Genomic DNA, 27,857 nt, shown 5'->3' on the forward strand with positions numbered 1-27,857 from the left:
TCTCCACCGTCACGGCCCTTCAAATCGTTGTGCCTTCATGGTTCTCTATCTATTTCCTTCAAACAGAGGCAATGTTAATAGTATTTTCTCTGGTTATTTAGTTCTGTCTCGGGAAGGTTGGTCTGATCTAATCTAATCCATTCTAGTGAAGTAGACATTGAAGCAGACTTCTTTAAGGTGGTCTAGTCCTGGGTGTTCTGACACTTTGATACCATGTTCCAATAATTTCAAATGCTGACTTGCCATTAATCTGGTGGCTGCCCTTGTCTACTAGAAGTTTTTGATCAAGTTATTGGAGATTTTTTCTATGACCATAATAAAAACATCACAATTTCATTTGTTTACATTTAAAAGTGGAGTTTATAAATTTTACTTGTATTATCTCAATCTTCAACAGCCACATGGCATCAAGTATTATAATTAAGTTCTTTATGGAGACTTACTTGCAGTTGCAATTAGTGAATAAATTGGGTTTATATTAATTAACCTCTAGATAGTGGAATAAATATTCTGGAAAATGGAGATGGAGAGAAGGGAGTATTTGAGAAGAAGTTAGAAGATTAGAATTTTACAGCGCTTGGTGACCAGCTGACTGTGGAATGAGAAGGGAGTGATCAGTTTTCCTGGATAAACTGAGAATAAGATGGTTCTGCCTGGAAGAAAGGGACTATATTAGGAGGAGAATTAAGGTTTGGTAGAGCCAATAGTGAGTAAAGAAAACTAGCACTGAAGTGTGCCCCCAGCAGGGGGCAGTTGCTGTGGCAGAGTGACACTGGTGTTGGGCATGTTAAGGACGAGGAGAGGAGAAGAGAAGGAGGCGGGGCGGCGTTCGGTGAGAGCCTGTAAGCAGAAGCAGCTCTCTTTCCTCTTCCCAACCCCATCCCCCCAACTCCTCCTGTTTACCGGGGGCTTACAGAGTGCCTGGCACTGTGCTTTGTTTGTATATACATTCTAATGTAATGTTTAATAACCTTTAATCTATAATAAGATAGTTATGTTGTGGTCTCATTTTAGAGCCTTGTCCATGTGTCAGACTATGAAGCCACTGCCTCAAATGAAGTCAAAGGGTGGAGCATGAAGTTGATCTTGACATTGTTGCCTATAATTGAACCTGAGTGAGTGCTTGATTATTTCAACCTGAATACAATTGGCCAAGCCAAGTATGTGTTTTGTTTTTTTTTAAGCTTGTGTAGGCAGTAAAAGATGGATGAGAGGGGCTGGGAGGTGGAGAGAGTAGAGCGTGAGGAAGAGTTGGGGCTGCTTCAGCAGGCGTGTTGCACCATCAAGTTCTTGCCTAGAGTGGAACCAGAAGGGGCTGGTGTGAGATTTCAGGCTGGAAGGGTCAGGACTTGGTGACTGTGAAGACGTGAAAGGTGAAGGACAGGAATGTCTAACGGTTTAAAGCCTGGTGACAGAAGTCTCCTCTTTCCTGCCTCTGTCCTTTGCGAATTCTTACACTCCTAACTCATCTGGTGACGTCCTGTCCTTTAAGACTCCATTCAAATGCCTGTGCTCAGCCAAGCCTCTCCTGCCACCCCTCACCTCTCTTCCAACTGCCCCAGGATGTAGCCCCAGCTTTCCAGGAAAGCTTTATGTCCAGTAGAGTTGTGTGATTCACTTTTCGTTCCCTCCCTTCTTTCCTTTCTTTTTTGTTTTATAATACAAATATCCCACCAAAAAAAGGAAAGAAACTCCACCTACTTTGTTTTTTAATAAGTCGTGGTGGGCAAAAGTAGGTTAATAATAATAAATAATACAATAATTAGTAAATAATAATACAAGAATAAACTGTGTGTTCACATGCTCACAACTGTAAACCTACCTTTGCCTCCCTGTGTATTTACTGAGCACTACATTGAACTTTTTTGAATATAAGGGCATTGATTTCTTTAAGATTTAATTGCTGTCATCTAAACTATGTATGATACATATTACATATTGAATAGGTGAATAAACAAATGGGAAATCATGGTGCTAGTGCAGAAAAAAGTATAAGTCAGCAAAGTTTACAGCAACGTAGAATGGAAATCAGCTGTAATCGACTGGTCAAGTGGTGTTCTTCCTTTTTGTATTTTTACAAAAAAAAAGCCTACATGAGTTTTAGAATATTTCACCTGTCACTACTCCATAGGTTACTAGGCAACTTCACAAACTATCTATTTTGAGACAATAATCAAGAAAGAGAAAATCAACAAAACATGCTATACCATACAGTTATCTATGGGTACTTATTCTCTGTTAGCTTCCATTTCCGTTGGCCACCTTTTGTCCAAGGATTTGCTTGATGAGGTTCTGCTTGGTAAAGGTTCTGGTGAACTATAAAATGCCCAAATATTGGACAGTAGAAGGGCGAGAAAGAGAGGGAACACTTTACAGAATGACTCCTCTGCTCCCTGGAGTTGAATATGATCGAGTCCCAGGAAAGGACTGGCAGTTTTGGGAAGTAGACAAAAATGGGGTTGCACAGAGCTTGGGGCTTAAGAGGAGGGGGGCTGTGGAACGAGGGTGCGGCAAAACTCATTAATTTACATCTAGGTTGAGAATTTTTATATTAGGAAAGAAATGCCAATAAAAACAACTTGCCACCTCATCTCAAATCCAGCATTATGCGTTTAAAAATGGTGGCCTTTAGCCTGCAGCCAGAGCTTCTCAGCAGGTTTGTCTTGCGCTAGGGAACTTACCCCGCCATAACGGCAGCACTTTTTTTTTATCCATACCTTGAAGGAGAGTCTCTCTCAGCTCTGTGTTGAGTTATGTCACTATCTCTAATACTGCAGGAAGGTTAGCATGTACTTAATAATTCTTAAGCTCCTGGGACTAGGCTGGAATTGATTTTATCTGCGACTTGTCCAGTGACAAGCACACTGTTGAAGAAAAATAAATATTGACTATAATTTTTATTAATTCATGACCAATCATAAATCAAAGCTGTGGAAAGAGTTTAAGTGGCTTTTCCCGATACCTGGGAACCACAGCTTTCTCTTACCGGTTAACCAAAGGTGGCGGCTGGGCCCTCCCAGGGCTGCCCTGGGGCCGTGTGCTTCAGGGAACTTGGCCTTGCCCTCCCATCTGGCTTTGAAACATGATGTTGCTATGAGACTAGGGAGAGTAGACTTTTTAGTTTAAATCTTTCCTTTTCCCTCAGGTAGGACTCCATATTTTAGATTTCATGGATGAATAGGTAACCTTAGTGAGTGATTTGAGACTACAGTACATAAAAATGTGTCAATAGTTTGGGATGACTGATAGCTTCTCTTGCAACCAGAGCTACCTGCAATTTTTTATAGTCCTGCAACATAAGCCATCTTGAACAGATAATCAATTCTATTGCACAAACAGTCACTTCTGTTTACCAAGGAGGCCCACTTTCTCTCCCCAAGCAGGACTGAAAAAAAAATAACCTACATAATCCAGATGGTCAAAACTTCTGAAATGTCGGGCCCTGTAACGTGAGTCCCCCGAACCTCCTCTGGGCAGTTGGCCCCGGTCTTCCATTGTGAGTTAAGACCAATGGAGCCGTGTATGCGGCTGTTACACAGGTCAGAGAGAGCCTTGGTGCCCTGTTCATCTGTATACGTGCAAATACCCACACGTACATGTTTTAGTCAAGGCATTACTTTGTGCCCAGGTTTTGCCCCGAATTATGGTCTTCAAAGCATTAGAAGAAAATTAATTTTTCTCCTTAGGAGACATATCAGACTGCATTGAAACAACAGCCTGTTCACAGCAGGAATTAATTTTTTTCAGCTACTTTCTGTATTTCATTGAATTAAGAATTGTTAGAGTTTGAATTTGAAATCTGAATTTTTAGTGAGGTCTGAATTTCACTAAAAATATGCTTGTGGAATAAAGTTTTTCATTAAAGCTGACTTAACTTACAGATAAAAGGTTCATCTATTTTTTATCCACAAAAATACCACTATACTATAGAATTAGTGTTGCTGTGTTTCTTACTTCTCTAATGCAGTACACGCAGTGTCATATTGACCATTAAAATATTGACTGGTACCCAAATGCAAATGAAGTCATTCATTTATCTCACAAATACTAAGCTTTGAACAGGCGATAGGCACTGGTTTTCTGTGCTGGGACTGGGGATGCAACATTGAATGGGGCAGTTTGGAGGGGACAATTGAGAATGTGCCAGGGGCGTCCAACCTCTTGGCCTCTCAGGGCTGCACCGGAAGGAGGAGAGCTGTCTTGGGTCACACATTAAATACACAAACACTAATAAAAACTGATGAGCAAAAACAATTTTAAGTAAATTTACGATTTGGGGTCGGGCTGCCTTCATAGCCATCCTGGGTGGCCCTTGGGCCGAGGGTTGGACACCCCAGATGTAGGTTCTAGTGACCTCAAGTCTAAAATTTTCTTAGTAGCAGTTGGGCTACCAACAAATAAGGATTTTGAAGGAATCACTAAATCTCAGAATTTCACCCAGAGGGAGAAAATCAATAGTCATAAAATATCTTTTTCATATTTGGGTTTCAACTTGAAATACAGGTGTTATTGCTTAAACTCAGGTACTTTTGCAGTGGGGAGGAGTGGAGTGCACTGTCACAGCCACTGGGTCGTGTCTTTCCAGTTTCTAGCGAATAGCTTAGAAACCATATAGAACTCTCAGGTTTAGATTTTTTAAAATCATTCCAAGTGGAAAGCCAACTTGGGGAGACATATATCTTTTCCCCATGTGAACTTACCCCTACAAGGATCCTTCAATGACCTGGCAAACCGCTGCCCAGTTCCCCACTGGAGTCACTGTTTTCAGATGCCACAGTGGCCTAAAGCAGTAGTTCTCAAAGTCTGGTTCACAGGCCCCTGAGATTCCTGTGATCTTTTCAGTGGATCTACAAGGTCAAAGCTATTTTTATAATAATACTAAGATGTTATTTCTCTCACAAGTGTACCATGAAGTTTTCCATTGTACACTTGGAGTGTCTGCATAACTCAGTGAATCAGTGTTTTATAAATGACCAAAATTGCACATGGGTGAAGATCAAGTGCTGAATAGGTCAATGGGTTTTAATATATCAGAGCATGAAAAGTGCACTGATGTGGGTTTCGAGTTCTTTAATAAAAACTACGGTTGTCGAATTTTGGTATAGTATCAAGGAAAAATATCCAGAATTCTCTGAAAAGGCTACGATATTATTCCTCTGTTTTCCAACTGAATACCTGTGTAAGAATGGGCGTTCTTTTTGTACTTTAAACAAAGTATCACAACAGATTGAATTGCAGCAGTTAGGATACTGCAGCTGTCTTCCATTAAGTCGGGCATGAATAAATTCGAAACAATGTAAAACAATGCTACTATTCTCACTGCATGTTTGGGGAAATCGAAGCATTATTTATAAAAGTTTATCATTTATGTTAATACTAATGGGTTTTTAGAGTATGTTTTAATGAATTAATAAATATTAAATAATTATTAGCTTTAAGTTGTAACACAATAAATATTGATAGATGTAAGCTAAGAAGAAGTTCTTTGGAGTCCACAGTAATTGTTTTAGGAGATCTTGATGTTAACCAGGTTGAGAACTCATGATCGAGAGCCATGTGTTAGGAAATGTGCCTTCAGAAAGTTAAGTGCAGAGGTGAGAATTTGCAGTGTTTACATCACCTGGGGTGCAGAGTCTGCCCCAAGTTCTCATTTTTGAGCTGCTGGGGACGTTCAGTTCAACTCTCCTGAATGGCTTCCCGTTCTGTGTGCAGAGACAGAGCAGGAAGACAAAAAACTCGTACAGTAATTTAGTCAACAGAGGCCATTTTTAATCTCCAGTCTCCTGTGTGCCGAAGTCATGAAATCCTCCAGGGCCATTTAAGAATTTCAAGCTACAGGTACTGGAGATGGAGCCTTTTACAAGGCCGGCGTGACATTTATTCTTGGAGATGCAGCTCGCAGCCCCGCATGCTTAAAGGAAATCAAAACTGCTTATCTGAAACATCTTCATCATCCATTTGGAAACGAGGAATTCTGCCTGCTCCACTTCCATCCCCGCAGGAAGCTACACCCAGCTGCTTTTTCAGTCTGGACCCGTTCTCAAGGTCACCTATGTAATTTTTCCCCAAGCTTCAGTGTCCTTAGTCTTCTCGGAGATAATAGCGCCAAGCCCATCAGTCATCATTTCCGCGTCCTCAATTTTCTTTTTGGCTTCCTGCAATTTTAATCCCAACTCTCTGCAATTCCTTTCCATGGAGGCTTAAGTGGCCCCATTTACAACCAATTTTCAGCTAATATTTGATGCATTCTTTTAAAATAAACGCAACTTCCTCCCTCTTCAGGCTTTGTACCTTTGGACCTAATAAAATCATAGGCCCGATTGTGGACTTGACACTGATATTTTTTGTTTCATGATTTTTAGAGAAAAATAGATCTTTAGAAATGGGAGTTAGGCATTTGTTCCTGACAGGCTAATTTCAGGACCCAGTGCCGGCATTAATAAAGGGGAAGAAATGACTCTTTCATCTGCGTTGCACATTGGCGCAGTTCTTACAAAGGGGGCAGAGTGGGAGGGAAGGAGGGTGGGGGAGAGGAGCAAAGAAACCGAACATTTTTCTGGGGGGCCGCTTCCTTCTAACGTTTTTTTTTTTTTTGGTTGCCTTATCTCAGGCCCCTTCTGTAAGCTGATCCAGCTCATGTCGGCCTGACACATGAACCATGCAAAGCTTCTTTTTAAAGAGATTTTAATTCCTGCTTGACAGGCTAGGCTGAAGTCTGTGAGTGACAATAGGTGTGTGTGTTTTTTTTCTCTTCTTTTTTCTTTTAAACAAGAGTGAAAGCTGCAGTGCACCTGGTATTTCATTGAACACTACATATACACACGTACACACACACATATTTTTTCCTGGAGGAAAAAAAAAAGTAAAAAAAAAAGCTAAGTGTTAAGTGATAAAACAGCTCAGTTCATCAGGAGTCACGTACCAAGGAAAGAGAGCCACCATTTCCAGCCTGCCTGAAGACTGTTTTTGTCTCTAATCCACTTTCAGTCTTTTAAGGATTTTACTGTTTTACCACCTTTCCATAAAATCATCTCATTTCTTTGAGTTTTTTAATCCTAGTCTGAAACTTCATTCTTCATTAGCCTTTTGTGGTGAGGTGTCAGCGTGTCACATCATATAAGATAAATGACATCTTCAGACCCAAGATATTTGGGCAATCCTTAAAGGATTGTGTGAAGCTAAATCCAGAAAAACAACAAAGTGATTTAGGAGTTGCCTGAATGTCCTTCTGCAACTGTGAAATGAGCTCGGTTTTATTTACAACCACAGCAAATTTCAAACAGCCTTCATTTCCCACAGGTGGTATGCATCGTGAGCAACGTTCAAGTCTGAAAGGAATGACGATGGCTCTGATAATGGAGACCGTGATGGCCATGCTGTGACAAGGGTGGTGACGACAGAGGAGCTGTCGTCTATGAACTGAGCCTGGTGCCAGGCTTCATGTTCAGCACTTTACACACTTTTTCTCTTACTCAATTTGCATACCAGCTCCGAGAACTCAGTACTGTCATCTCCACTTTACGGAGCAGGAGCAGGAAACAGGGACACCAAAAGTTGGAATGACCTGCTTAGGACTGTGCTTCCAGTAAGCTTGGTGCCAGAGCTGATACCTTGTTGCACAAACTTGGTTTAATCAGCTTATTGACAGAAACTATTTACATCAAGGGAAAAAGAGCCTCTTCTAACAGTAGAGTCCCTCCCCATTTACATAATATTTTTATAAGCTCTCCCAGTGTGTTCAGTGTGCCGATGCGGTAGATGGTCTTATCCCTACTTTGCATTTCTTCACGTGCATGGTGCTGTGGTGACTGACGATGCCTATGATGACTTGGAGGAATTCCGAATACTAGGGTAAGGGACAGGTCCTGGTAATGCGGACTCTATTCTCAGTCCAGCGTTTGAGCGTTTTATTAATGTTCTCATGGAAGAGACTGTTCTCTTCTGATTATTTTAAAAAGGCTTGCTGCATTCATGGGTATACATTTTTCTCACAAGCGCTTGTAGTGTCACATGTTCTCAGTGGACATGTCTTAAAGTGGGGGTTACTTATTTGCAAGAGATTTTCAAAGGTCACATGACATTCTGATCTGGAAAGTCAGGAACCTGTGGCGGGGGGTTCTGCTGAGCCCTGAGGCCTTTCTGGGCCTCTCTTCCCCCATCTTTACCAGAAGGGGGTGAAATGTTCAGGAACAATATGTTAGAATTTCCTTTTATCTCTTTTGAAAAAGTTAGTGACACCTTGTTCTTGAAATTGTTTTGTAAATGTATGAACAATTCTATATCTTACACACACTGAAAGACAGATGACAAGTGATTGGAAAACAACTGCAAACTGTACTTCCCCTATGGCTAGGGACCAAGGTGCTGTGTTGCTATAATTAGTCTTTGGCTTTAGGTTCTGTTTTTATCAGATTACCAGATCTCAAAAATTTGGTATTGCCTGCCATCTTTTCTTGCTTGCTTCCTTAATTTCTTCCTTTTTTTTTCAATAATTTAGTCAAAAAGCTTGAGCAAGGAGGCCCAGTGAGACCCATGAGCAAAAATATTGAAGGTAATAGGAGCCAGACTTCATTCTGCCAGAAAAGAAAGTTACAAATATAAAGAAGGAGGAAGCTAGAGTGAACCCTGTTCTGTGTACTGGAATTTTAGGTATCAGTGTACACGCAAGAATTTCTTTCAGTAAAAATTATATAAGTAGCAATGTCAACATAGAAATGTTGCAGTGTGTCTATGTATGTGACTATGTACATATACATACACACACAAATGAAACAGCTATTTCCTGATCTGCTTGATGAAAGGGCCAGGATGTAGTGACATCCCAGTGGATATGAGCACATTCATTGTCCAGATCTTCATCTCTAAATACCAGTCTTTGCTAAAAGGAACCACAGGTTTTTGAAAAATGTCTGTTTCTAGGGCCAGGGGAGGGAAGGTGCCGAATAAGTGTTGAATATCTTGTTTTGCAAAAAATATGTAGATATTTTCAGAGAATGATGGGTAGATGCCAGAAGAAGACAGAAGCCAGTTTGAAGGAGTTCCCACTAGGCAAACCTGGGAGCCTCTGAGCATCAAAACAGTAACGATATTATAGGTCGTGTCTCCAAACAAACCAGGCGTCCTTGGGGCCATACTGATATACATAAATGCATGCATAAGCAGGGTAAAGAGAAAGTTTTTTCCTTAAAGCCGGATACTGTGTGATAAATAGAAAGACTGTTGAGAGTAGAAAGATGGTGATTTGACGCAATTATAACAATTCAGGTAAGACACATCGGTGGATGCTAAAACTAGTGAGTGAAAGCTGGACTGGACCAGGGTATTCGTGTAACCAGAAAGTGTCACCCACAAATCCTCATTATCAAGGGCAACACGTTACCTGTCCTGGAGAAACTCAGAAGGTTCGACCTTAGTCAAGTGCTCAACGTTACCATCACCAGTGATGTGACAAACGACATCCTGTGTCACTTGATGGGATGTAATCAGAAGAACGCAACATCATTTCCCAAAAATGTAATCCTCGACTTTTTCTTCTGAAGGAAACCTGACGAGTGCCAGTGTCGGGGCCACGCTACAAAATAGTTAACCAGCAGCCTTGAGTAACAGAAGCACAGTGGAGGCCGAGGCAGGGCCGGGTATCGCTCCAGACTCAGTGAGACTGAGGAGAGAGGACCACTAAGTACAACGTGTGATTCTGTACCAGGTGCTTCGGCTGGAAAGAACATCGTTTGAGTGGTTGGCTCCACTTGTGGAATCTCTGGGTGAAGAGAATGTGGAAGATTTCTGAGCAGTTCCTACAACTTTTCCGCATGTTTGAAATTCTTTTGAAATAAAAAGTTAAATATGAGTACAGGAATGCTTCACTTTTAGTTTTTACTCTATTGTACAAAGTTAAAAGAAATAGTTTCTGACATCTACTTAATTTTTTACGTTATTTGTATAAGAATCTTACAGGCTTTGACCATTAAGCCAGACTTTTAGTTTTGGATTTTTGTGAAGTTCTTGTATAGAGAAAAATATATTTCGTGAAATCAGGGCTTTTCTGGTCACGTGGTATGGTTATTATACCTACACAAGTTCGCTCAGATCTGACTGGGAGAAAAATCAGAACATTAGCGTGTTTTAGGGGCAGCACTATGAAAATCATAATAATGGTGAGGCAGTTTAGAGTAATGGTATTACGAGTGGGAGTACGGAATTCAGACAACCTGGGCTCACGTCCTGCCTCTGGCAGTTACAAGGTGTGTGATACCCCTCTGTGAACTGACCTCTCTGTTTCTCATCTGGTTGGTAAACTAGCTAACAATAGGACCTAAGTCATGTAGTTACTGCGAGGACTACCTGTTACCAGTGAAGTGCTTAAAGGGCATTTGGTGTAGAGTAAACACTATGCAAGTGTTTATTATTATGAGTTGCTACTATTGCAACTACTAACACAACACCTATTTATGTAAAGACTAGAGATGCCAGTTCAAAGAAATGTCATTTGGTAATTGAAAGCCTGGTCCCTCCTCACACAGGTGGGTACTAACATCTTGTACTGATCCTTTGCGATGCTTCTCTGATCCCCAAAGCCAGTCCCCACTCTTAAGCACCCCTTAGGATTTCTTTACTGTTTTATAAGGGGAAGGCCACACATTTTAAATGTTCAGGAAGAAAAGTGGAAATAAAGACAGGATCAAAGCAAAACACAAAGAAAACAATATTGGAGAATCAGAGAATCAAGATCCAAAGAGAAATGTTTGTTTTGGAAGAAATAATCAGGAAATATAATGATTGCAGGTCTTATTTCAAGGTCACATGGTGAATCTCAGCATGTTTACATGTTTGCCAATGTAAGTAAATGGATTCACCAAAGGAGTCAGCTCACAGAGAATATCCCTGAAGAAAGGGAGTTGGTACTGCCAGGCACCTGCTGCAGCCTCTTAGGGACCCCTGTCTCTAAGGGGTTTCCGATCCAGTTCATGACATATTATACATAATACTCAAGAGCATTAAACATTATGCATTTTCATTTATTTATACTCTGCTTCTTTCCTAAAAGAGTTTGAAAAAAACGGAATTATCTATTAACCTAATAAGACTAAATTATCCAGGATAGACCAGCATTAACCAAGTATGCAATGAAGGAAGAGACCAGTTGGTAGTGTGAGAGGAGAGAGACTGAGCGGTACCTAGAGGAATGGGTAATGAGTGACTAACCAGAGAAGAAGACTTACCAGCAGTGGAAGAGGTGAGGGCTTCAGGGAATGATGGCCTTTCTTTTTGCACTGGTGTGGAACTTTAGAACTAGACATGCATTAGAGGTCAACTGGTTGAGCAAACTCAGGCATAGCTGATCTTGAGAAACATCTCAACACATAACCCATGAGTTGTAGCTCTGCTGAATTTAAAGTTAGACCCAGGTTCCCTCACCTTAATTAAGTCTCTTTTCCTTATATCATCCTGACTTAAAATATTTTGAATTTTGGATCACATGTATATCTTTGAAGAAACACTAGCAACTAATAAGGAATAAATCACCTAGAATTCCTCATACCATCTAAGCTTTAGGAGTCTTTGGAATATTGTATCTGGAAGTAAGTCAAGGCAGTCTGTGTAGTGATTTAAGTACTCAGAACCTACAACCAGAACCTCTGGGTTCAAATCCTGAGCCGCTACATTTTTCATCTGTAAAATAGTGTTGGGATAAGAAACAAATGAGCTTCTATGTGCAACAGTACCTGTTATGTGCGAAGCTTAAAAAAAACTGTTAATATAACTATTATATATTTGTCTAGTAAGCAGAAGTCAAACCCTACTACTTCTGAAGACTTGGGACATTGACATCACCTGGCAGTAGCCATATAACACCTTTTTTTCCTACAGTGCTCTAATAAATCATTTGCTTTTGTCCGTAGGTATAATTGTCTGGTGGCATTATTTCCTTTTCACATTCCGTGGACATCTAGATCTTGATTTGGAAGCTTTTTACAAAATGTTCAGAGTCTGGCTTAATATCAATTGCCAATGAAGGTAAGCTAATATTATTCATTTCAATGCATGGAAAATAAAAATTTACATGTTTTGATCTAGAACATATCAAGTTAGAGTTTGTTTTTTTAGTGTTGAAAAAATTATGGATGCAAATTTTAAAAAGAGAAAAATCAGATATAGTAAATAAGGAAGAAAACTTGTTTTCCCTAAGGCTATGAAAAACTTCATAAGAGCCATATTCATTTCAGTTTTTGAAGTCTACAGTACCTAGTTGTTGAAATAATATCATAAAATATGAGGAAATTACAAATAAATCAAGCTGGTTACTGTAGGACTGGAACAATTAAGCTGAGTAGGAAAGCCTTGGAGATGTAAACATTGCTGGACAAAGCAGCAGGAAGTGGAGGAAAGCCTCTCACACTCTAGTCTAAGGATCCAGGAGGCTTGACCTAAGAGAAAATCTGTTGAGATCTCCTGCTCACTTGGTGGCTAAGTTGATTGTTTTATACTGTTGAACATGGAAGGCATTTTGTTTTGTTTTGTTTTAAGCAAATCTGGAAGACTTCCAGTAACTAACTGACTTACTTTCCAGGCATCTCTCTTTTCTTTATAGAGCTTGTTCTTCACCTTCTCCATTCACCTCAGACTTCCTGCCCTGCCACCTTGTTGCTTACTTATCTCAGGGTCAGAAGAGAAGTTATAGTTTCAAGGGAGCTTAGCTCAGGGGTGTCAAACTCATTTTCATGGGGGCGGGGGGGCCACATCAGCCTCACTGTTGCCTTCAAAGGGCCAAATGTAATTTTAAGGCTGTTTAAATGTAACTTCTTCTTAACAGTTAAACGAGAGAGGTCTGCCGCCAGGTAGAAACAAGGTGTCAGGCCAGATAAAACAAGGTGGAAGGCTGGGTTCAGCCTGCGGGCCTTGTGTTTGCCACCCGGGCCTTAGCTTCTGTCTGCACAGCCAGAGAAGCGGGCTGCACTGCCCTCTGTGCCTTTGCCCTAACGGAAGGTGGGCCACCCACACGTTGGATCCCACAGCAGCTCCCCTCTTCTCTTTCTCACCTACCATTCTCGCCACATTTTCCTTCTTTTCTTCTTTCTTATCTGCTCATCCTTATTTTGTTTTTCTCTTTTTAATTGAAATATAATGCATATTCCTCAAAATTCTCCATTTTAAAGTGACAATTCAGTAGTAGTGTATTCACAAAATTGCAACTCTTTCACCATGATGTAATTCCAGTATGCTTTCATCACCTTGAGAAAGAGACCCTATACTGAGTTTTAGTCACTCTCCATTACCCTTTTCCTCCCCAGCCTCTGGAAACCACTAATCTATTTTCTGTCTCTACATATTTGCTTATTTGGGACATCATAAAAGTAGAATCAAACAATTTGTGGGTTTTTATATCTGGCTTCTTTTTGTATAATGTTTTCAGTCTTCACCCATGTTCATATGGTCTTTTGGTTTATATCAATGCTTCATTCCTTTTTATGACTGAGTAATACTCCATTTGGGAATGTAGTACATTTTATTTATTCATTCATCCACTGATGGACATTTGAGTTGTTTCCATTTTTTGGCTATTTTGAATAATGCTACTATGAACATTCCTATACAGGGTTTTATGTGGGTGTATATTTTCAGTTCTCCTGGGTATATATCGTTGAGTGAAGTAACAGGGGCATAGGGTAATTCTATGCTTAATAATTTGAAGGAATTGTCAAACTGATTTCCAAAGTGAATCATTTTACATTCCCACTAGCAAAGTATGGGGGTTCCAATTTTCCGCATCCTCCCCAACACTTATTATTACCAATGGTTTTTATTAGAACAATTTTAGCAAATGCAAAGCAGACACTTACCGCCAGTCTTTTTGGGCATCACTTCCATTGGGGAACTCTTCTGAACACTCCTAACTTCTCCCCTCTTCAGAGGATGTGGAAAAATCCTTTCTATATATTCCCACAGCACCCTGTGCTTATCCTTGTGTCCTCATCACACTGAATTATGATTGTCTGTTAATTTTATCTTGTCTAATACATGTGACCATATTAGGAAGAATGTGTTAACTCTATCTCTTCCACTACACGCGAACGTGTTATTTCCTGTGGCATATCCTGAGATTAACAGTGTCTGACACAGTTCTTTAGCCTTATCTTTTTTGGGCAATGGGGCAAATGGAAATACTCATTGGCATTCCAGTATTTGTTAGCTGATATTTAGTGGCATGAGAGAGAAGACAGGATTCTTTAACCTGTATGTTTGGTTATTTGAAAAAGTACTTTTTCTTTGCTGTCGTGGTAATACAATATAGTTCCTTAATTTACCAAGAAGTTGGAAGGGGAGAACTGAGAGTAGTATATGGTATTACTATAAGGGGAAAACACCGACATGGCTTTAAAAATATAAATCTAGCTATTTTTACTTTGCCCATTTTGAAAAGCATAACTGATTGAGAACTGAGTGCGTCCTTTAAAGAAAATACTACTAGTTACATGTAGTGAACTGAAACGATTGCCAATGTAGTTTGACATGAAAGAGAGTGTCATGCAATTTTTAGACTTTCAAAACTAATGCCCAATTCTGGTCGTGTTTAGTTACAAGTATCAGAAATATGAGATTCATTAGCATCAGAGTTGAACAGATAGGGATCAGTGCTGGGGTTAAAAGCTGGAAGTAGAATTAAACATAATTAAAGGCTTTTGAAAAGTTTGAATTAAAAAGTACGATTTTAAGTTTGACTCATAGTAAATTATAATGCCCTGTGATATGTACAAATTAAAAGACATTAAATTAGTTCTTTTGAGAATTTCTCTCCAAAAATCTGTTTTTAAAAATCAATATTTAAGTAATTTTTTTCCAGTCGTTATTTCGTCCCATAAAGACTTGTTCTATTTTAGTGCTCTAGATTATTAGTTGAAATGAGACTATCCTTGGACTAGATGGACGTTTCTTTATTCGATAGTGTTTTCAGTGTATTCTTGGCAACTCGATCCAGCTTCTACGCTAGGGTTTTTGTATGCTTCTGGAATGAAGAGGAAAGGGAGGAGAGAAAGAGGGAGAGAGAAACAAATGTAAGTTGGCCCCAGATCAGTGAGATAGCATCAGATGAGGCCAAAATGAACTTGGCAGATGCTCCTCTCATGTTTCCCACTTGAGCACACACATATTCCTGCTTGGAATGCCGCTTGCATTTCTTCCATACTTAAAAGACTTTTCTTCAGCTTCAGTAATAAACTTTTAACTTCAAGTAGGAGCCAGGAATGAAGGTTGAGGCTTTTTTTTAAAGTGTCTAAATGGGCTTAAAATGGACATTTTGCTATTAAGGGGTTGTTAGTAAATAATACAATAGGTTCATTCAAAGCATAGGAGTGAAAGTGTGGAGGGTCAGATAGTTTCTGAAAGGGGTAGTATGTTTAGTGTCATGTAGGTCTGAGTTTGAATGCACATTTTTCACTCGATAGGTGCATGACTTTTGCAAATTAATCTGTCTAGCATTCCTTATATGGAAAACGGCTATGGTGTTTCATGTCATTTGGTGGGATGGTACATGAATTTAATAACACACAGAAGTCACTCAACAAGTTGTAGCTGCTTCAAAATTATCCTACTGGAAAAGAAGTGGCTCAATAATTCTTAGAAGAAAAGTAAATTTTCTTATCAAACAGTCTTTTTAATATGAGCTGGACACTTTATTTTCATGATGTTCAATTTAGATATAAGTGGTAGTTCTATTTTTCTGGTGCCTGGATGTGAACAAGGTGAACAAAGAACAAAAAGAAAAACCTCTAGTGTTGGAACAGATAAACTCGTTTAGGCAAAATAGTACAATGCTACGTAGTAATAGGTATTTAATGTTTATTAAAAAATGTTTATTTAAAGTTTATTAAAATTGACTGGGAGTAGAAAGAATCCATTATTTTGTTTCTTGTGGTATTTATGTCACTGAACACAACAGAGAATGAGTTTTTAAAAATACATAATTGTATCTATATTTTCAGAAATATGTTTATCTCTTACATATCTCAAATATATATTTATATATGGACTATATGAGATCTATAGCTACTTTGAATTATATAATATATAATATGTTTTAATTATATGTTTAAATTAGCATATAATTTAATAGAAACATATAGTAAATATTATATAGTTTAACATAAACATTATAATATGTTTATATCACATACATATCATATGTCTAATATTATATATAGATATTATATATATCTTTCTCTGCAAAGTAAAGAGAGCTAGGTAATGTTTTGAAAAAGGTCATTCCTGTTATTTCTAAAAAGTTTATTTAAAAATAAACTTAGGTCACAAAAAAGTACAAAAATAATAGCATTCCCACGTAGCCTTCACCTGGCTTCTCCTTTGTGAGTATCTTGAAGGACCATGGTAAAATACTCAAAACCAGGAAATTTTCAGAACCTAACTCATTCTACTCTTTTTAAATAGAAGAAATTCTCTAGTTCTCATTTAATTATACTTAAGCATACTCTTTGAGAATCAGTACATTAATGTAAAGACATTTTGAAGTAAGAACACCTTCCGCTAAACCTTGGCTCTGCTACTTACTTATTCCTGTGTGACCCTGAGGACTTTTGTTAGCATCCATGGCAGTCTGTTTCTTCATCTGTAAAAGGGGAAATCATTTCCCTTGCAGAATTGTTGTAAGGATTGGCAGCTGTTTGTGCTCAAGAGTCTTTTCAAGAAATTCTAGTTTTCATTATTGTTGTTCTTTTTCTGTGTTTTCATCAAAATTGGAAGTAGCTGGTCATTATCTTTAATGAGGTAGGTGTACTTTTGCACTTTGTGAATACTTAGGAGTTAAGGGACCGGTAACTGGTAATATGTTAAAACAACTTCAAGGTTCCCCAGTGTTCATCTCTTTTTAATGTACCTGCTGTATAGCGCCTTGGCTGTCCTTTTTCCCTTCCCCTCCCTTACCTTACCTGTGCAGCCACTTCATCTCTCTCTACCTTTTTCTGCCTGATAGTTCAGAAGTCATTCCTCTCGTTATACAAATTATATTTCTTCTCCAGGTGTCTTTTGTTCTGTGGATTTGATGTAACCTAGTAATTTTTAGATGTTTGTTTGTTTTATTTTAAATAACTCTTAACTTCTGTTTTGTAAGTAGTTGATTATAGCCCTAGCTAGAGATGCCTGCTTTAAACTCAAGCTTATACAACCAGCTCCTGGTGAAGCCTCCCCCCCCCCCAAAAAAATGTTGCCCCCAGGGAACACTGCTTCCATTGGTGTGATGTGGGCTTACAGTGCTGCCGCCTGTATGTCTGCAGAGAGAGGCAAGGGCGTTCTGTGTCTAAGCCCATCACCCACCCAGTCTCATCTCTCTCCTTGGGCTTGGCTGTAAAAGCACAAAGTTTAGGGCCCTGCTCCCTACTGTACTTGGTCACTTCATTTAGCCCAGAAGTGCCAAACCCTATTTAAATACTTTAAAATGAATGTTTTTGGTATTGGCCATAAATGTGTTTTCTGGTAAGACCTTCTTACCCTCAAAAGACAGTTTTCAGTTGATTTGGAATAGCAATTGTCTACTTTTAATTTTTATTTATTGAGCTGCAGGTTGGGAAGAGCCAGGGACCTTTCTAGTCTCTTCTGTAGCATCTCTGCCTACTGTAACCTAGCTTCCTGCTCCTTGAAGTCTGTGTAATCCACTCCCGTTTCCAAGTGCTTTTGTTTTATGATTTTGTTCCTTTGAACTTCTACCATTTTCATGTTTTCCAACTTTCCATTTTCAAGAGAGGAACCATATTTTCTTGTACCTACATCTCACTCAAATGTGTTTAAGGAATGTTTGAAAACGTTCCTTTATGTTTTAAACTATGTCTTTTATGCTTCAGCAAGTGGCATATCGTTTCCTGCTTCAGTTTTGGCCTTAGGCCGACCAGCCCGGGCTGAAGTGTGGGGTGAAAAGTTCACTCTCCGGAAGTGCTGCTCAGGGCGGAGTCACGTGAGGAGCAGCAGCCTCCGCCGAGCGGTAATTCCCTGCGGAGGCTTCTCTGGGAGAAGGCAGTGCATAGGGCCTTTTCCTCCGCTCTGCTTTATGTGCTTACATTTTTAATGAGTGCGTGACACTATTATTATTCCAGGAACTCATTATAATGCCCTTATTATCTCCTAGATCAGTGTTTTAAAATAGAAAGTTGTAACCCATTGGTAGGTTATACAATCAACTTTATAAAGAGAGATCAGCATTTCAAAAAGGAAATAGAAAATGTGAACAGTGCATTGCATGTCATGAGAACATGTTCTGTAAAACTTGTTTGATGGCACATGTATACATGAACATATAAACATACTTTCTGGTGTGCTTATGCATGCATGGATGTTGGTATTCAGCCACTCCCTGTTATCCACAATTTTATTCATTCAGGTACCTAGTTTTCTCAGTATATGTACTTGTCTGTGAATATGTTCTTACAAAATACACAGTTTCTTATTTTGAATTTACTGTGCCTGTGTTTTAATTTATGTATGTTATATATTTTATTTTGTTTTTTATTTCCTTTACTCAGGACTGTATTTTGAGGCCTGCGAATACTGTTTTATATATATATATATACACACATGTACTCCATTGCATCCAACTGCTCATGGTATGATACAGTGTGCCTGGAACACAGTTTACTTACAGGCTCTGCGGGGTCTCAGAGGATCAGGGCTGCTGTGAACAGCCTCATACATGCCCCCTGTTGGAAAACAACAAGGGACATTTATTTAGGATCTAGACTGACAGGAGAATTGCTGGGCCATAGGACATATGAATACAACTCAGATACTCTGAGCAGTATTAAGTTCACAAGTTCCCTCAGATTAGCACCAGAACGACTTCAGCAGTCCACACTCCTCCCAGCGGTACTCGTGTTTATATACCCACACTCTTAATGATACTTAGCATTACTAAGTATCCTAAGTTTCTTCATTTCCATCTAGTGGGTATAAAATAATATCTTTTTGTCTTATTTGGCTTTTATCTGGCTACTGATGAACTTGATCAGCTTTTTATATGCTTACTGTCTTTTGGATTTTTCTCTTCTGTAAATTCCCTTTCAAACTCATTGCATATTTGTCTACTGGAAGTCTTTTTTCCTACTGATTTACAGAGGTTCTTTATATATTCCAGATAGTCCATAGCTGGTTTCAGGCAAATATTCTCTTAGCCATTTTTCTATCAATTTTGTCCATTATGTTCTTTTTGTGAGCAGAATCTTAATTTTGACATGATTTAGTTTATCAATTATTTAACTTTGGAAACTTGGTGAAATAAATTATTTTCTGTCCATCTGTTACAGAATTATTTGACATTACCTATTATATATTGACATGCTAGTGCTATCTTTACTATCTGGGTCTGCAGTCCAGCTGAGTCCGTGTGTGTGTGTGGTAGTAGGTGGAACCCAGTTCTCTGCCTCTGCGCGGTGCTGTGTTTCTTCGGCAGGTTGGTAGCGCCTCTGTCCTCTTCGTTCTTCCCCCTCAGTTCGTGCTGCGTGGTTAACAGGTCTTGGTTGTGTATATATCCACATCTGAGCAACGTGAGTCCTCCTTGCTGGTTTTCATTTTCAAAGGGACATGTGAACTTTATCTTCCCACATGAATTTTGAATACACTCAAAATACAACTGAAATTTTAATTTGGACAGTTTTGAATTTATACTTTAAGACAGGGGAACTAACATCTTTTTAATAAGTTGATCCATGCAGGAGCTTTTACTGTCTCTCCATTTATTCTGTCATCTTGTGCAAACCTTACTACAGTTCCAAGTTATTCTCCATACACATATAAGGTACTCCTGTTGACACTTGTAGTCAACAGAAGATGAAGATAAATAATACAAACAACCCACAGAGTGATTCTAAAAATAGTTATAGATACCAAGGGGTTAGCAGTTATTACATTAATAATATTCTTTGATCATGGGTTGTTTGTGCAAGAAGAAATTTTAAAGATAATCGTAGTTACCCTAATATAAGAAAACTCATCCCCAATGAGTCAATGACTCACGATTACAGAGTCAGATACTGAGAGGACCTCAAGTTGAAATCAGGTTTTCTAGTTCCTAGTTCATTACTTTTGCCAACAAGCTGTGCCCATCATGGCCATTTGTCTCTGGTATCTTGGCATGTAGTGTATTTTCCTCGTTGGTAGAATTCGTGTCATTATTTGCTTCTGTATCCAGAGAAATCAGCTCATCTCAGCAATGCTCACAGAAAGAATGGTTGACCTGGGAAAGCCATGTGACAGAAAAGGAAAAAAAGCCTTTTGAGCAGCATACTGTGTTCTTATTCACGATGGGGAGTTAGCATTTGGGTCCCTGCATTCTAGCTGTGGTTGATAGACCCTCTAAAAACATATACAGTGGTACTTGCACAAAATAATTGTCACACATTAGCATGGTAATGAAGTGTTAGAGTGTTAAGCATGGCTGGCACACTGAAGGAGGAGAGAAAGGATCTGTGTTCGCTGCTGCGTCAGCCAGACTACACAGTCAAATGCTCAGGGTGACTGGCAGGGCATTATTCATTCTTGACGTGCTCTTTCTTCCTCCCCCCACATGCACGCTGAAATTTGTTTTTTGCTGTCTTTAACCCATCTAATGTTCCCCCAAATAAGTTGGTTTGGGGACATAAATGAGTGCTCTTCCTTTTTTCAGACAGACAGCAGAACATATAAGGGAATAATTACAAGACTAATTCCTCTGTTTTAATGACATCAATTGAATAACATTAAAAAGTCAAAGCCCACATGATTGCCTAGCATTTTAACTTGGCACATTTGAATCTAAATAACATGCCATTTTGCTTTGAGCTTGTCTGTGTAGTAGGGCCATTAACTTAAAAACCCAAATTGTGTGTGTGTGTGTGTGTGTGTGTGTGTGTGTGTGTGTGTGTGGCTGGTCATGTTGGTGGGTGGCAGAGAGAATTCTTGAATGTGTTCTGAAGGTTGGCAAGATGTCAGTCTGCTCTTGTAGCCAATATAGACACCGCTCTCCCACGCAGGAAACCGTAGAAAATGCTGCTAAACTGCCATATGGCCCAGTGATTCCAAAGCCACATCTTAGGGCTCAGCCTTTCTTGTGGACTTCGGTTTCTTATTCCCCCTCACCTGTCAAGATTTCTTTACCCAGCTGTTGCCTGCCTATCCACTCGACACATCTAAAACCAAGTTCATTGTCTTTGGCTAAAACCCAGGTTTGCTTTTGAGCCCCGTATTTCTGGGAGCATTAGAAGCAGTCTCCCAGGCTGGTAGGCTATGCCTCCCCATCCCTATCCACCGAGTTCTGATCAGTACTGCTATGCCGTGTCCCTCATATTTGTGCCGTTCTTCCACTCCTGCCACCGTCCCATGGCGTAGTGCTCATCACTCACACATGCAGGCTTGCACTTATTTCACTGTTTTTTACCAATCTGCCCTGCATGGTTCAAAATTCTCCTGGACTCTGGCATCCGATGTGACCTATTATCTGTACTTCTTGGGAATCTTCCTTAACAACTTTCTTGAGCCTATTTTCTAATAATAGTAACAATTTGAAGAATTATTTTGAAGAATATGGAGATATAAATGCCAAATACCAAGCATGGTGCCTGGCATGTAATAGGTGCTCATCTTGTCCCACCCTCTGCCTTGATTTCTTTTGACAGTGACCTCTTTCTTTCCTAGACATACGAGTTCCTTCTTACCGTGTGTCTCTGAAGCTCCCCTTTTTTCAGCTCAGATTTTCCCTGGCCTGAGTATCCCGCTTCAAAGCAGCCTTGGCCCACCCTGTTCCATCACTCCAGCACATTGCTTTTAAATGTGGGGCTTTTTAAGTGTCTTTATTTCTTTGAAATTATCTTGCATATAGTTGTCTAATTTTGGTTATCTGCCCTATTTCTCAGTTCACTAACATGGGAGCTTTATAAAAGCACAGGCTGTATGTTGGCTTCGCTGCTGTGGCCCAGAGTGAGGGAATCCTAGATTTCTCCGTTAGGCTCCTATTCAGACTACACAGCAGGTGCGGTAGGAAGAGGATGGGGAGGAGGGTCCTAAAGGTGGAGATACAGACATGTAGGAGACATGAACCTACCTTGATGGGCCTTTGTATTTATACCTAGAAGAATCATCCTAGGGGTAGTGAGTGTAAGGAAAGACCTGAGTGACTCCATAAAATTTTAAGTTTTTCTTGCCCTGAATGGTGTGGCTCAGTGGGTTGGGCATTATTCTGGGAACTGAATGGTCACAGGTTAGATTCCAGGTCACAGCACATGCCTGGATTGCGGGCCAGGTCCCCATTTGGGGGCATGTGAGAGGCAACTGATGGATTTATCTTTTGTACATCAATGTCTGCCTCCTCTTTTTCTCCGTCCCTTTCCCTCACTCTAAGAATAATAAAATCTTTAACAAAACTAAGGGTTTTTTTTTTTTTGGATCAAATAAACTTCCTTATGGCTGTTCCATTCTTGGCCTTGACTTTCTTTCAGCCTTGCCTTCATCCCTGCCCAGGACTCAGCATGCCTTGTCCAGTACCGGGGCTTTAATTCTTATTTGTAATCTTACTTCATGCTGTTCAACCCTGCTTTTAGCGACCACAGATTCAACCTTGCTAAAGGCGTGGCCTCCTCCTGGCTCATTCATGCCCCTCCCCAGCCTCACTCTTCATCTCTGCAGCCCTAGGAAGACGTGCACCACCAGTCTGTCATTTCCCCCATTCAGTGGACTTATAATAAGCACGTACCTTGTATACTGTGCAAGGCTGTCCCATTTCAACCGTAGTGTTAAATCAGAGTGGACGACAGCACACTGACCCGGCCTGCTGTGAGGGGGGGGGGGACTGTGGTCTCCCTGTCTCCGGGGCCTCTCCTTCCACCCCTACATTCACATTTCCTTGCCTCTGAACCTTCCTAGTCCACCACTGTGTGTACATTTCTTTGCCGCTGAGAAAAATTCAGTGCTGCTTCATCTACCCTAGGGTAAACCTGAACTTCTGAGCTTAATATTCAAGGCTTGCCCAGTCTGGATTCCATCAAGTTTCCAGTCATCACTGCTAAGTAGAGCACTTTGCCCTGCTTTCCCCAGGCCCACCAGCGTCGTTAGCACTGAGGTGTTTCAGCTTTGTCACAGCTGTGTCTCCATCTGGATGACCCTCCCACCCCTTCATGCATTTGAAGACTGTGCTGTATTTCAGTGCATAATTCAAGTTCTGATGCTTGTGGAAGCATCTACAACTTCTCCTATTAATCTTCTCCCTCCCCTTGAACTTCACTTTCTTCTCACTGTACCCTGCACTGAGTGGTAGCTTCTGCTTCTCACAGTGCTGCTCATCTCACTGTGAGTATATGGGGTCCCCACTTGTCTTGAAAGCTCCTGAAGGGAAGGAATTTAGTTTTCTTCCTTAAAAAATGTTGTAAATATTATAACTGTTCTCAGTTATTGCTGAAGATGATAATGATATTTGCCATTTTTTCTGGGCACTGTGTCTCACGTATTGTGCTGTATGTTTTGTGTGTATTATCTCATTTAACTTTTCCATTACTCTGTGACATGAAACCTATCTTTTACAAAGGAAAATGAATTTATTCGGCGACTATTTGAGGGATTCTAGTTTCAAAAGTCTGTCTGATTTGAAAGCTTGCGCTCCTTCTACTCTCCAGTGATGGTGGCCTTGTGTAGTATGCATCTGAGACTTTAGGATAGAGGTCAGAGAAGGGGAATGAGCTTTTTAATGCGGTTTGAATACTTTGGAGCCTGTTATCATGGAGAAGGAATAGGAAAGGTGAGGAAAGACTCAAAGCCTGTCAGTGAGACTAACACAGATACACATGAAATTCTTCTCTATGTAAAACTGTTTTTGTTCTTGTTTCCCCATCAGAAGATGAATGCACAGCCAGTTCAATTGAATCGGGTCCTGGGAAACATTGACAAATAGATAAAGTAATATCGTTGATAATATTGGAGATGTATTTGAGCCATTGGTTTTCAACATTCCTTTGCACTTGTTTCACTGGAGATGTGTGCCAGTAAGAAAATTATTGATTGTTGGCGTTTTATTCTTCTGTACTTCCTCGGGAGCCAGACTCGTTTAGTGGAAGGATCACAGCTTTACAGCAGGTCCACATGGTTTTAGGCCGATGTTGCATATAAGAGGAGAAAGACCTGAGTGTAATTTCTAAAAACTATTTTTGTGAAATGAAGCAATCCAATCTCAGCCTTTGAATTTGTTTTTTAACATCTAGCAAGTTATATATCCTTCTATCACTTTTATTTTGTGCTTTCGCAAAGGTATACATTCTTTCATGTTTTCATCCAAATGACTGCCCTAGGACATTCACTTAGGAAAGAACAAACTGACAATAACCAGATGGGAGGTGGGAGGGAATAGTGGTGGAGTGGGAAGGAGTTGTCAGGAACATGTGTAAAGGACACTTGGACAAAATCAAAGGTGGGTGGGATCAAGGGTGGGGGGTGGGGATGGCTGGGATGAGGGGGAAAATGAAGACAACTCTATTTGAACAACAACAAAAAAATGTAGAAAAAATAATAGAAATAAAGAAAAATGTATGTTAAAAAAGGCTTTAAAAGGTTAAGTATAACCTTAGTAATAACAATGTTTGGTATTAATTTTTGGATCCACATTATCATTTTCTATACTTTAATTATTACTATCATAACTTTAAATGTCCCAATGAATGGACACCAGGTTCATAGAAGCTCCGAGATCTAACTACATATTGATGTCAGCCTTTTAAAAAATCCTCAGCTGATGCTTATGTTTATGACTCTAGAGAGAGAGGAAGGGAGAGAGAAACATCCATGTGAGAAAGAAATATTGACTGATTACCTTCCATATGCTCCCAGACCAGGGATGGAACCCACAACCCAAGTGTATGCCCTGACCAGGAACCAAACCCGCAAACTTTTAGTGCATGTGACAATGCCCCAACCAACTGAGCCAGCTGCTCAGGGCTAACTAATGGCAAGTTTTGATGCAGTGTTGTATGATAGGAAGATCATGGAAAGAGAATTTCTCAGATATTTGGGGCAAGTAGTCACCTCTCCCAGGATCTAGATTCCAAAAAACAAAATTAGAGAACGAGATGAGATGATCGCTAAGGTCTCTTCCGCTTAGCACTTTTCAGAATCTGTGACTCTGTGTCCACTTCTGGACTCATTCATCTCTCCTGCAAAAGAAAAACTAGTGTCGGCACTCAGAAGAAACAGGAACAGTATGTTTATAAGAATTGTAAAGGCTGTTTCTTTACTCTGTGTTAAAGACAGCAGTGTCTTTGATCATCAGGAAATGAATAGGAGGCATGAAAGGGACTCCTCATTCTATATGATATGAAGTTACCATATAGATAACTATCAAAACCTGGATGATAGGATTCTACCTGTCTAGACATGGCCAAGAGAGTGTTGGAACTAGGGTGGTAACTGCCTCACAGCCTTTAAAACTTGAAGTAGCTGAAGATAATCTTACTATCATAATATGACTAATGAGTATACTTTATTGTTTGCTTTCTGTGTGCAGGGCCTTATATCCAGGATTGACTTAGTGTTAAGTCAGTATTATTGTCTTCGTTTTTTCAGGTAGGAAAACTGAGGTTTTAGAGATGTGACTTCCTCATGGTCACCCCCAGACTGGTAGACTCACTATCCAGTTGTGTCTGACCATGGATCCTGGGTTGTTTCCACTGGACTCATTTCTATCCATACCAGATATTCTGCCAGAAGTATCATTTACAGGCTCAAGATCGTAGTTAGCTGTGTATAACGTGTGTGCTGAAACTCACTACCAGATCTTTTCTGGTGTTATGACTTAATTAAATGTGGAATAATAACGAAGGCACACTTCTCTTGGATGTGTGAAAACACTGTTTACACCTGACAAAATCATCTCACTGTTATGTCTATCAAGGCATAAGAATGCAAATTGCAAAGTGCTAGACAGAGGCCTTTTCTATCATCTTACTCTTAAAATTAGGGGTGAGTAATACCAATGGCGTAAAATGAGTATTTTTTCAGTTGTACTTTTCTTTTCTAGAATAATCATGGAGCATCTGGTAATCATTTTTACAATAATGTATTGCCTATAATAAATAAAGAAAAATGTATTTTTCTTTGCAAATTTTAGTGTTGTATGAAAAATACTATACTTATTTTATTTTTAAATATTTTAAATTATTTTAAAGACACAGTATTTTAGAATACAGACTTTGTTTTAGATTAACGCCTCCTGTCAGTTTTTACCTTGGTTTACCTTAGTTCCTAAACTAGTTGCCTTGGAGCCATGTTTGGTCTTTTAAAACTAAAGTTTAATTCCTGTTGCAAAATTATTTTTTTATTCCAGAATTTTGAGCCAGGGCTCAAGCAAGGACTTGTTTTCTACTGAGTGAGATTTCTAGAGCTGTGCTGTCCAAGATAGTAGTCACTATTTGCAGGATATTTAAATTTAAAATAAAGCCTAACATTAAAGAAAACTAAAATTCAGTTCCTCAGCCACACTAGCTGCATTTCAAATGCACAGTAGCCACATATTATTGGATGAGGCACTACTAGGTTGGGAAGTGTAGACCGACAGCATTTCTATCATCCCAGAAAGTTCTGTTGGACAGTCATGACCTAGGGTCTTTGTAATGATTTTTTAAAAAGGACTTTTCTTTGTTTTTATGATAATTAAAAAAGTAAGACTCTTCTTTAGAGCAGGGTAGGGCTCACAGCAAATTTAGGGGGGGCACCGAGACTCCCCGTGGGGTCTGCCCCCAGGTGCATGGCCTCCCGGTCATCAGTGCCACCCGCTGGGGCGTACGTTCCCTGCGACTGATAAAACTGCTGAGACTCATCATTATCGCCCAAAGGCCATTGTTCACAGTATTGGTCATTCTTGGTGGTGTGTGTTTTATGAGTTTGGACAAGTGTAGAATCATGTGTATCCATCATTATGGGACAAAGAATATTTCCACTGCCCTAAAAATCCTCTGTATTCTACCTTTTCATCTCTCTCCACTCTTCTCGTCCTGGGCAACCACTAATCTTTTTACTGTCTCTGTAGTTTTCATTTCCAGAATGTCCTAGAGTTGGAATCATGTAGTATGTACCTTTCCAGATTGGCTTCTTTTACTTAATAATATTCTGTTGACTTTCCTCCATGTCTTTTCATGGTATGATAACTCATTTCTTTTTAGCCCTGAATAGTGGTCCATTGTCTGGATGAGCCACAATTTCCTTATCCACGTTGCTGCTGAAGGACATCTTGGTTGCTTCCAAGTTCTGGCAATTGTGAGCAAAGATGCTCTAATCATCCGTGTGCAGTGTTTTGTGTGGCTATAAGTTTTAAACCCCCTTCAGGTGCATAACCAATGAGCACCACTGCTGTATGGTAAGAGAAGACTTTAGTTTTATAAGACACTGCCAAACTGCCTTCCCGAGAGGCCGCACCGTTTTGCATTCCCACCAGCAATGTTTGAAAGTGTCTGTGGTCCCACAGCCTTCCCGTCCTTTGGTGGTGTCAGTGTTCTGGAGTTGGGCCATTTTCGTACATGTGTAGTGTTAACTCATTGCTTTCGTTTGCATTTTATGACATAGGATGCGGAACATCTTTTCATACACTTATTTACTTTCTGTTTATCTTCTTTCGTGAGGTGTCTGGTTATTTTTTTAATTGGATTGTTTTCTTATTGTTGAGATTTAAGAGTTCTTTGTACATTTTGCTTAACAGCCCTGTATTGGATATGTCTTTTGCAAATATTTTCTCCCTGCCTGTGGCTTGTCTTCTCATTCTCCTGACATTGTCTTTTGTAGAACAAAAGTTTTTGAGTTTTTGAAGTCCAGCTTATTAATGTTTCTTCACAGATTGTGCCTTTGGTGTTATATGTAAA

At 39.7% G+C, this 27,857-nt stretch overlaps 1 long non-coding RNA gene across 1 annotated transcript in view; it reads left to right on the forward strand.

Annotated features, from left to right (window-relative positions):
• The window catches only part of LOC128627898 (uncharacterized), a 337,323-nt gene that overhangs the window by 242,491 nt on the left and 66,975 nt on the right, over positions 1 to 27,857 (forward strand). Inside the window, exon 5 of the long non-coding RNA XR_008392191.1 lies at positions 11,901 to 12,015. This is a non-coding gene — a long non-coding RNA (uncharacterized LOC128627898). The remainder of the gene's footprint in view (positions 1 to 11,900; positions 12,016 to 27,857) is intronic.

Source organism: Artibeus jamaicensis, unplaced genomic scaffold, assembly GCF_021234435.1.
Source record: "Artibeus jamaicensis isolate MK-2021 breed Jamaican fruit bat unplaced genomic scaffold, CSHL_Jam_final contig_482, whole genome shotgun sequence".
Taxonomy (NCBI): domain Eukaryota; kingdom Metazoa; phylum Chordata; class Mammalia; order Chiroptera; family Phyllostomidae; genus Artibeus; species Artibeus jamaicensis.